The sequence below is a fragment of the Saccopteryx leptura genome, chromosome X (genome assembly GCF_036850995.1).
Source record: "Saccopteryx leptura isolate mSacLep1 chromosome X, mSacLep1_pri_phased_curated, whole genome shotgun sequence".
Classification (NCBI taxonomy): domain Eukaryota; kingdom Metazoa; phylum Chordata; class Mammalia; order Chiroptera; family Emballonuridae; genus Saccopteryx; species Saccopteryx leptura.
In genome coordinates this window covers 26,227,810-26,239,842 of record NC_089516.1, presented here as the reverse complement: position 1 = coordinate 26,239,842, position 12,033 = coordinate 26,227,810, and the positions used below count along the sequence as shown (strand labels likewise).

Here is a 12,033-nt window from a genome sequence, read left to right as displayed (position 1 = left end):
ATTTGGCATATGTACATTGCACTTCTGTTTTGTGAATACCAAGAAGGAGAATTTCTAGGTCACAGAATACCCAAATATCTACTTTTAGTTGATAACACCAAGTAGTTTTTAAGGTAAGTAAAAAACTTACCAGGCATCACTACAAATATGAAAGTTCTGAATTTTTTTTTTTTCATTTTTCTGAAGCTGGAAACAGGGAGAGACAGTCAGACAGACTCCCGCATGCGCCCGACCGGGATCCACCCGGCACGCCCACCATGGGGCGATGCTCTGCCCACCAGGGGGCAATGCTCTGCCCATCCTGGGCGTCGCCATGTTGCGACCAGAGCCACTCTAGCGCCTGAGGCAGAGGCCACAGAGCCATCCCCAGCGCCCGGGCCATCTTTGCTCCAATGGAGCCTTAGCTGCGGGAGGGGAAGAGAGAGACAGAGAGGAAGGAGAGGGGGAAGGGTGGAGAAGCAAATGGGCGCTTCTCCTGTGTGCCCTGGCCGGGAATCGAACCCGGGTCCTCCGCACGCTAGGCCGACGCTCTACCGCTGAGCCAACCGGCCAGGGCCCTGAATATTTTTAATATTTATTATTTAAATATTATTAATGTTTAATTTAGCCATCTGGCTTTTGAGCTGTAGTATTTTATTGTGTTTTTTATTTTCATTTTTTTCTAATGACTTATGAATTGAAGAACCTTTTATATGTGTTGGTCCCATGATTATTATCCTTAGTAAGTCTCACCCTTATTTTCCTATTGAGATGTCACCTATATATATATTTTTTTTCATTTTTCTGAAGCTGGAAACAGGGAGAGACAGTCAGACAGACTCCCGCATGCGCCCGACTGGGATCCACCCGGCACGCCCACCAGGGGCGACGCTCTGCCCACCAGGGGGCGATGCTCTGCCCATCCTGGGCGTCGCCATATTGCGACCAGAGCCACTCTAGCGCCTGAGGCAGAGGCCACAGAGCCATCCCCAGCGCCCGGGCCATCTTTGCTCCAATGGAGCCTTGGCTGCGGGAGGGGAAGAGAGAGACAGAGAGGAAAGCACGGTGGAGGGGTGGAGAAGCAAATGGGCGCTTCTCCTGTGTGCCCTGGCCGGGAATCGAACCCGGGTCCTCCGCACGCTAGGCCGAAGCTCTACCACTGAGCCAACCGGCCAGGGCCCTGAATATTTTTAATATTTATTATTTAAATATTATTAATGTTTAATTTAGCCATCTGGCTTTTGAGCTGTAGTATTTTATTGTGTTTTTTATTTTCATTTTTTTCTAGTGACTTATGAATTGAAGAACCTTTTATATGTGTTGGTCCCATGATTATTATCCTTAGTAAGTCTCACCCTTATTTTTCTATTGAGATGTCACCTATATTTTTATTGATGTATAAGAGTTCATTATTTTTTCTGGATATACACATTGTGTTATATCTATATATCTAAATATCTATTTAGATATAAAAGCCAATAATTTAAAAGTCAGGCACCCTTAAAGAATACTTAGTACAATCTCTTAGTTTGAGGGATGAGTAAACTGAAACCTATAGAGATAGTCACTTGCTTAAGACCTCTTTTTTTTCAGAATGTTAGTCAATTTATTAAAATCTTTGTCTAGAAGATTCAGTTGGTGATCTTTGTTTACTTCTTAGCACATTCATCAGTATACAGAAGATCCAAGAGTATAATTAATTTTAGCTATAGCAAATGCAATGATCAAATCCATTAATTGTTAATTAATGTTATTAGTCACTAATAGTCATTTAAAATATATGCTTTGTTCATCATTCTTCATGTCCATACGTCAACAAATCCTGTTATTTTGTAATCTAACCTTTTGTTGTTGTTGTTGTTCACTCTCTCCACTGTTACCAGCTTGGTCCAAATCACTGGTATTTCTCCCTCAGATTACTGCAAGGAGTACTTAACTGGTCTCCCTGCCTTCACTGCTGCCCTCTGATGGTTTATTTCTACTTGGCAGCCAAAGCAATCATGAAAGCCCAAGTTAGATCATGACACTTCTCTTGTTAGAATTTTCTGGGGTCTTTAAATTATGTTCAGAGTAAAGGTCAAAGTCCTTAAAATGGTTTTTAAGGTTCTACAAAATCTGCTTCCTTATCTCTCATAATGTCCTATCAGTCTCCCTTCTTGTAGTGTTCCTCTTACAACCTATTGTATTTAGTAGTAAGGCCAGAAGTAAAACAGAAGTCCCTTAACACTACAGTGATGACTTTTTTTATTAAACCACAAATTGAGTTTCTATTCTCTTCTGATGTGATGCCTCAAACTATGTTTATCTAGATATGCAAAGAAATTCATGGGATAGCTATTGTAATAGAAAATACAGAGTGATGCATGATTAATCTCATTGATTCTCTGAACAAAATTGTCCTCCCAGCCAGGGCACACAGAAGTGCCCATCTGCTTCTCCACCCTTCCCCCTTTCCTTTCTCTCTGTCTCTCTCTTCCCCTCCCACAGCCAACTCCATTGGAACAAAGTTGGCCCGGGCGCTGAGGATGACTCCATGGCCCCCACCTCAGGCGCTAGAATGGCTCCGGTTGCAGTGGAGCAATGTCCCAGATGGGCAGAGCATCGCCCCCTGGTGGACATGCTGGGTGGATCCCAGTAGGGTGCATGTAGGAGTCTGTCTGCCTGCCTCCCACTGCTTCTCACCATGGAAAAATAGAAAATAATAAAAATAAAATAAACTATCCTCAACTAGCCAACTTTTGTATAGCATGGCCATGCAAAATTTAAGATTATATTTTTCTCTCAGTATCATATTTTACGTTTCCTCTTCTGTAACTTTAACATTACATTCAGCTTCTCAAGTTTATTCTTGTTACTTATATCTTCCCAATCTACATTTGGTTCAAATTCAAGGAAGTCCACTTTTTCTGTAGTGGATTAATAAGAATATTCATTTTCTCATAGTTTTCTTTCTTCAAACAGAAGTAAATTTAGGTTACAAAACATAATTGCTAATGTAATAATACCTACTATTATTTGGTTTTTTACATTCTACAATAGATGCAATACTACATACTTTTCACACATTATTTTAGGTATTTGAACAATCCCAAAATATGTTTTATCATCCTCATTTTACTGATCTAAAAATTGTGTCTCAGCGAGTTTGAGTTACTTGTAAGACAGCTGAAAATTGAACCAGATTTATCAGAGTTTGCACATTATATCTGTATGATTTCACTTTACCTGCTTGGGAAGAAAGAGATTTAGCAATAGAGATGTGGGTAACTTCCTGCTTTTAGTGCTTCTACTGTAGGTCTTGGTGATGTTCATGTGTTCTGATATGATTTAATAATTCCATTTTGTGTTCTTTTCTGAAGTGGTAATCAGAGCAGTTGCTTTTCTGGCTTTGGATTTATTGACTTTATTGACTTAATGAAGCCTTTATTAGTATACATCTTAATACTGGTGAGTTCACATCCAGAGACTAGACCAGGGTCCCCAAACTTTTTACACAGGGGGCCAGTTCACTGTCCCTCAGACCGTTGGAGGGCCGGACTATAAAAAAACTATGAACAAATCCCTATGCACACTACACATATCTTATTTTAAAGTAAAAAAACAAAATGGGAATGAATACAATATTTAAAATAGAGAACAAGTAAATTTAAATCAACAAAATGACCAGTATTTAAATGGGAACTATGCTCCTCTCACTGACCACCAATGAAAGAGGTGCCCCTTCCGAGTGTGCGGCGGGGGGCCGGATAAATGGCCTCAGGGGGCCGCATGTGGCCCGCAGGCCGTAGTTTGGGGACCCCTGGACTAGACTGTGGCTAACTTTCTTTTATTAAGGGACCAGACCTATTATAAGAGTTTTTTTTATTTCAATTCTGTTTAGCAATTTATTCTAGGATCTGGTTATTTCTCACATAGATTTTAATTCCAAATATTTTTTCCTTCCTGTTCCTGGAAGAACTGTTCCACAGATGCCTGAGAATCAGTGTGCTTCTAGCTCTCAGCTTCTAGTATAGTCCTGAGTGAGTTCCCTTGCCACACCTCCCTAGTTTGGACAAGGCCCACCGGGGGTGAGGATGATGGGAGACACAAAGACCCGACTCCGGAGACCAGGTTCAGTGATGCAGATTCGCTTTATTCAGGAAATAAGCTAGCTTATATACACAGGTTCATCCTATAGGGTGTTACAGTGTGTCCTTCAAAGCCAATGGCTAAAAAGATCGGGGAGCTGCCTGGTTGGCACTGAGTCACTTCGTTATAGCGGGCAAGCTCCCTCCTGGGTGTGCCTAGGAGGGTTTCAGGTGCTGGAGTGTTTTCACAGCACTGCATCAGCCACAGCTGCTAGGAATGCGCTCTGCGCTCTACCTCCACCCTAGCTTCATGCAAAGCAGATACACATTGGTACCTCCATATAGAAATTTGAATCAACATGAGTTACCTATAATGTTCTTTTTCTCTTCAGTTGTGAGAAGCACAATTTTAACAAAAAGTTTGTAATTACAGATGTTTTATTGTGCCTGAAAGAATAGGAATGGCATGACACTAAGGATCTCTAATTCATAGGCATTTGGTAATAGGATTTACTTAACTGTAGATAGCTTCACAAGTAACAAAATAGTTTCTTCTTTATTTTATTTATATAAAAACCATGGGAGGTAACCTAGAAGTAAGAAGTATTATTTCCTCTTTATACAGATCCATGTCTGTTTGTATCTTAAATTTCTTTTCAGCTCTGCCATCTGCTTTCTGAACCAGCGGCCAGTCACTACCTTAGTTCAGACCCCTCAGCTCATTTTTAATAGTAGCCTCCTAACTTAGCCATGGTCTTGCCTCACTCCACTTTCCTCTTCACAGGGCTGCTAGGATTATATATCTCCAAAGTCAAAGTTAATATGTTATTCCTCTGCTTAAATCCATAGTTATCTCCCCATTGTCCTTATGATATAATTCAAATAATTTGTACAAGGTGGTAAGCCCTTTATAACATTTTCTCTGTCTTGTTTTCAGGTCAAATTTTTTGCCCACCATAGGAAGGCCTTGAACTCACCATACAAAGAGTTCTCTGAATGTAATACAGTTCTCTGCCATATGCCTTTGGTCATACTGATCCCACTCTGCACTCTGAAACAATTTTTACTGCCACATATCCACTTGTCACATGTCTTATAACCCTTTAAGATAGTGTATATGGTGCCTCTTTTTCATCTTTGGATGAATCTTGCACCCTTAATATTATTCCCTTAACAACCTACTCATACATGTCAGCACTTATCTTTCTGTGTGTATGGCCAGTAGCCACGGCCACCATCACAGCCACCTGGCCCGTGCAGGTTTGCATTTTATTCAGACAGACGGTAATGAAACAATGGAGCCAAGAACTGGTGGGCCATTACCTTTAATCCTAGCTTGCACCCGGCGGGCAAGAAATACACACAGTGGGAAAACACTTCCCTTTCCATTCAGGGCTCCCAAAGCCACTCACTTATCCGAGTTTCCCAGAATCAAAGGTTTCTACCTCACCAGCCTTATTCACCTGTGTTCCCATCTCCTTCTCTCTGCACAAACTCTGCACAAACTGGCTTCTCCTTCAGCATTCTGCGTCTTGGCTGCTTCTCCTCTCCTCCACGTGGCCTTTCTCTGCTCTCCCCCAGCATGAGTTCCTCTGCCCCCATTTTACAGTGTAGAAATCAAAACCTTTAATCAATATACAAACAAGGAAGTCTCTGATACAAAGTCACTTATCTGAGGCATAATGGATGCATTCATGAGAGTGCACCATCCCACATCATGCAACAGTCAAGGGTGTGGGGAAAAGCTTAGTCTTAAAACTAAGCCTTAGGCTATAATGACTTTGCCAGCTTATAGCCTGTCTCCAACACCCAGTGCAAACTATAAGCGAGCAAACATATATATCATTTTTACAAATTTATTTGACCAACACTGTGCTATACTTTTCACGTTATTTATTTGTAGATTATTGGTGCCTTGGAACTGTGGTTTCTACTTTTATCATCTAACCTTTGCATAGCACGTAGGGAAAGAGTGACTCAGATTTCACTTAAAGTTGTAATGAATTACACAGCTGCAGGTAAAAAAAATGTTCGAGTCTTATGGTAGCATTGTTTCTATTGCATCCTTTTCCCTCCAAAATAACTAACCATAGTACCTGAATAATAGATTTTCATGATATCTAATTATTTAGACCAGTGGTAGTCAACCTGGTCCCTACCGCCCACTAGTGGACGTTCCAGCTTTCATGGTGGGCAGTAGTGGAGCAACCAAAGTATAAATAAAAAGATAGATTTAACTATAGTAAGTTGTTTTATAAAGATTTATTCTGCCAAACTTAGCAAAAATCTGACATAAAGTACTTGGTAATTAATTATTATTATATGCTTTAATTTGCTGTAACTCTGCTTTATAAATTTTATAAAGTAAAGTGACTTCCCTACTTTATAAATCACCATTACTGTGGAGCCAGTGGGTGGTTAGGAAATTTTACTACTAACAGAGATACAAAAGTGGGCTGTAGGTATAAAAAGGTTGACTACCCCTGATATAGACTATGGAAATAAGTTGAGCTGAGTTACAGTTTGGGTGTATTTTATGCTGGTAGAAGTTGGAATAATTAGAAACAAAAGAACAAGTTACCCTACATATTAGAAATGGATAGAGCACAGTACTTTAAGCTTGATTTCCTTTGTGATTTACACTGCCTCCCACTGAGGTTTAAATCATTTAAATTATCCATTGAGAAAACAACAAAAGTGATTTAACAGAATGATCAAGTAAAATCATAAAATAATAACATGACAGTTAAGTTTATTAGGTTAACAAATTTAGGCATATTGGTAAATTAATACAAAGTGAAATTGTAACCATTTCCCTTCCTTCGTCACTAATAGAAAATGATGGACTTCACCAAGCATTCATGTATGCATCATGGTTATTGCAGAGTAGACCTGAAATTAAAAGCATATATCTAATTTCATTTTCCTACTGAGTTTTCATTAGAAAATGAGAACTACTTTCTAAGGAATATGAAGTTGGAAAGTAGGGACATACAATGCCAGCAGTGGAAGAGCAGAGCTAACCTGTGATTGGTTTACCGCCTAACTTCAGGTCCACATCTGGACAGTCTGCCAGAACGCAGGTTCCCTGCAGCTGCAAAGAGAGGAAGAATTCAATGGATGTGTCCAATGAGATGAGCTGTTTACATCCTGCTTGCTCTAATACATAGCTTCGTGATATGATGGAATAATAAAGAAGTAAACACATTTAGTTCTTTTATAATCTCCTAAATCATCTCTGTAGAGGGAAAATCTCAAAGATGCGTAAGTTTATAGAAAATTGGTTCCTTTTTTTAAAATCACAGTTTTCTATGATAGGAAGCCACATGCCAGGAGCTATGCATATTTAATTATTTATTTTGATGCTTTTCATAGAAATTTTATTCATTCTTTATAAGTAGTCATTTTCCTGCATAGCAAAATTTAGTGCACTGTGTTTAAAGAGCACATTGAGGCTTACAGAATTCAGTTGTGCACATTACAGTATTAATTGATTAAAGAACAAAGCAATTATTTATGATTATAGTAGCAAAGCAGGTGATACCTTTTATTATATTGTATTATTCAATAAAATCAAATATTGTGATTACATTCACAAAACATAAATATGATGACACTTGTAGCATAATTCATGAATAAACATATTAACCATGGACACAACAACTGGTTGAGTACAAGGAAAGGGGGAGGTATAACCATAATCTCTAGTAAGGATGCATTTAAACCTGTAATTGCATATTAAAGGAACATTTTATAGATGATTGCTTGTTTTTATTTTCCAGGTTTGAGAAAATAATGCCATCTTGATAGTTGTTTGTGCCCAAATGAATCAAGGAAAAAATTTTAGGTCCTAGCCAATTAGCTCTGTGAGAGTAGTCGGGAAACACCAAAATTGTAGGTTCGATCCCCAGTCAGGGCACATATAGGAAGCGACCAATGAATACACAACTAAGTGGAACAACAAATGAATACTGCTCTCTCTCTTTCTTTCTCTCTCATCCTGTCTCTCTAAAATCAGTCAATGAATTTAAAAAAAAGAAGAAAAATGTACATTTTTGAATGTAGGAAAAGTAGAGAATAAATGCTGGACTAAACTACACAGGGAAAGTGAGAGAATTGATCATGTTATAGATCGATGACCTCCCTCACTGTGTCAGCTAGTGTGATGGCGTGTCAACCAATATGGGCGATATCAATAGTGGATCCAGGTAGCAACCATTTTTAAGCAGATGGATCTGCTGATGCTTTTAATTAATTGAAGGTGTACCCCATTTTTATCAGGAACATTTTATTTTATTTTATTTTATTTTATTTTATTTTATTGGAGTTGGGGGCACAGATGTCTTTTACTTATCTGACCAGCATGATAGTAGGAGGTGTGGGCAGACTTCCACTATCTGTCCAGGCTCCCATTTTTTCTCTCCTGAGGATTCATGACTCACCTCCAGGAGAGAGAAGTGTTTTAGCCAGGGTTGGCAGGCAGAGCCAGGATAAAAAATACAGGGTTGGGATTTGAAAGGGACTCAGAATGATGTAGAACACATAGGGTTACCAGACCATACAGATAAGACATCCATCAGCGTACAGCAGAGGCCATTTCCCTGCACAGACCCCTTGCCCTTGCCAGGAATGGGAGGGCTCAGGAGGAAAGACTTCCCTAGAGGCTTTGTATGGTACCCTTTGTGCCATCAGCATCTCCCAAATGTCGTTCTCAGCTTCCTCCATGCTGCGATTGAGGTAGGATTTTTTCTGTTCCAATTCTTTAATTTTTTTGTTTTGCTATTTTCCGTTTCTCTAACAGCTAATTGTGAATTATGTCCTTGGACAGAAGAATAAACATTCTTCCTACACCTTCATACTTGTTAGTTTCATCTATCAAAATCATAATCTCTGTATCTGTAAGATGTGCAGAGGTGGATTTAATGGTGGTGGCACCAGGTGTGTGCCCTGGGCCGCGACTTCTGAAGGGCCCCATAAAACCCCAACTCGACACTTTTTTCTAATGACACCAAGTTTGGTTTCATATGTGCCATTTTGACATTAATAGTACAGAATATTTTTTATTTATTTAAAAATATAGTTAACATGTATTTTTATTTTCCTGTCTCTTTTTTTAAGGGGCCCAATATTTTCTTCTGTGCCTGGGGCCTCAACCGACCTTAGTCCGCCTCTGAAGATGTGCATGCTTTTTTATTCTGTTCAGCTATTCAGGCTGTATGTCTAAAACTGTTACCTTCTGTTGAGTGTCAATAATTTGGCTTGAAGCACTGTCAAGGCCTTTAACTCCAGATCCACCGGTGCCACTATCTTGGCTCACTTTCTGAGCCTGCCTAGCAGAAATATATTTTAAATGTGAAATGGAACCTGCTTTGAAGGTTGAGAAAGGTTGTATGGAATAAGGCTCATTCTAATATAATGATAATGTAATTAGTAATAAATTACTGAACCTAATAGTAATTGCAGGCTATAAAACTTTGATTCAGCCCTGGCCGGTTGGCTCAGTGGTAGAGCATCAGCCTGGCATGCAGGAGTCCCGGGTTTGATTCCTGGCCAGGGCACACAGGAGAAGCACCCATCTGCTTCTACATCCCTCCCCCTCTCCTTCCTCTCTGTCCCTCTCTTCCCCTCCCGCAGCCAAGGCTCCATTGGAGCAAAGATGGTCCAGGCACTGAGGATGGCTCTGTGGCCTCTGCCTCAGGCACTAGGATGGCTCTGGATGTAACAGAGCGACGCCCCAGATGGGCAGAGCATCGCCGCCTGGTGGGCATGCCGGGTGGATCCCGGTCGGGCGCATGTGGGAGTCTGTCTGACTGCCTCTCTGTTTCTAGCTTCGGAAAAATGCAAAAAGAAAACAAAACAAACAAACAAACAAACAAAAAACTTTGATTCAGAGTACACTATCAAGTCAACCAAATTGAAAGTTTATTGCATTCAATTGAAAGATACTAAAGTGACATATTGCTTTCTACCAATTCATGAAAAATTACTAGCTTCCTATAAAAGATGGTCTTGGTGCCCTCCCCTCTATTCTAGGAAATCACCTTTCCCATATAGACCTATAACTTCTTACTATAATTTGAGTCTTTGCCTCAGGGTTTACATTTGATTTTGACTTAGCTGAAAGTGTCCCAGAAGTGAAATCATTGAGAATTGCTCTTAACAAATTACAGGTGAGAGGTGATGTAAAATAGTCCTTCTTCCTTGGCTCTGAGGTGAGACAACTCAGTCTCCTAGAGGCCAAGTGGTATTGAGCCTCAGTTGATCACAGTGACAAAATGCTCATTAACCCACACTGAACTGGCTTGATTCTCACTTACCCACCTCTTTACTGTACTTCCTAGGATCAGCTCTGAAATAAATTATTTGCATTTGAATAGACCCAGGGTCTACTTCTGGGGAAACCCAACCCAAAAGAACATTTTATTATAAATGTTCTCTAAATTTTTATCTTTTGTCTCTAAATTTTTTTTATCTTTTTATCAGAGAAGTATATTTGGGGAGATAGTAGGGCCAATTATCAAAAGGTACATTGGTTTGGGAATTAGGTAAACTGTTAGAAGTCAGACATCAGTTTTACCACATTGTGATTTGGTAGTAGTCATTATCATATTGGGCCTTTTCATATGAAAAGTTAAAACATTAGACCACATATGGTTAAAGAAAAGAAATAAATGAATAGGAAATGTAAAAAAACTGCCATCACCCCATATGTAGCAGCTAATAATGGTTGGGGAGAAAAGTAACACTCAGAGAATGTATTGACTACTATGAGGTATCTTCACCCTACCCATTCACCCTCTAACCCTCTTACTCCTGCTGTAGTAGTCATAGCTCATTACATCATGGTAAAACAATACATCAGTGTATGAAAAGATATGGAATTGATCAGGGAAATAATTTTATGATGTTATCAGCACATGATATCTATCATGTCACAATTCGGTCATGTCTTTCTTTGTTCATGCCTGACTTAAAGACAAGCTTTCACTGAAATTTTATAAGCAACAAATAATATGTCTCCTATTATTGTCCTGCATGATGGTTTTCATATTTCTATACATTATCATGAGAGCTGCTAGAGAGGCTCCCGATGCTGCCGCATATAGTGTTGAATGGCTTTTAATTCCATACAGGCTTGAACTGATCTCTCACCCATTCACCAAAAGTTAAATTCGGGTCGTGGCCGGTTGGCTCAGTGGTAGAGCATTGGCCTGGTGTGTAGATTTCTTGAGTTCAATTCCCAGTCAGGGTACAGAGGAGAAGTGACCATCTGCTTCTCCATCTCCCCTCCTCCCCCTTTTCTTCTTCTTCTTCTCATGCAGTCAGTGGCTCCATGGGTTTGAGTGTCAGCCCTGGGTGCTGAGGATAGCTCGGTTGATTTGAACATCGACCCCAGATGGAGGCTGCCAGATGGATACAGGTCAGGGTGCATGCGGGAGTCTCTCTCTCTATCTCCCCACCTCTAATTTGGAAACAAATAAAAAAAAAAGTATTCACTACAGGTGTATGTACATTTTGTTACCTTTCTCATTCTAATTATTATTTATGTAGGGCTTATAACTGACCTCAAGCAGTGCTATATCTTCACTAATATTACATTCTATATTAGTGAGAATATTACAATGTAATTAGCTGGGGAAATTGAAAGGAAAAAAGAAACCATTATTAGCATATAAGTGAAGTAGTCAAATTTTGATAGAGAAAAAAGGTTGAAAGTTTTCTTACTATCTGAGTGTAGGTCCCATTTTCTTATAAATTTTGTCTTCCATACAACTCCCATCTTTTCTGTCTATAGTGATCTTAGTAAAGATGCTGACAATGAAGATGATAGTGATGATGAGTCCTCATAACTGATAACTAGAATAACAGATGGAATGTAGTAAACACTAAAAAAAATGACAGATAAATCTCATGGGAGCTCAGAGCAAGGCAAAGATGGCCTTGAATTTTTTTTTTTTTTTTTTGTCTCTAGGCATTTTCAGGCACA

At 39.5% G+C, this 12,033-nt stretch overlaps 1 pseudogene; it reads right to left on the bottom strand.

The window, feature by feature from the left end:
• Positions 1-7,065: 7,065 nt before the first annotated feature.
• On the bottom strand, positions 7,066-9,452 carry LOC136385954 (prefoldin subunit 1-like; annotated as a pseudogene).
• Between the last annotated feature and the right edge of the window lie 2,581 nt (positions 9,453-12,033).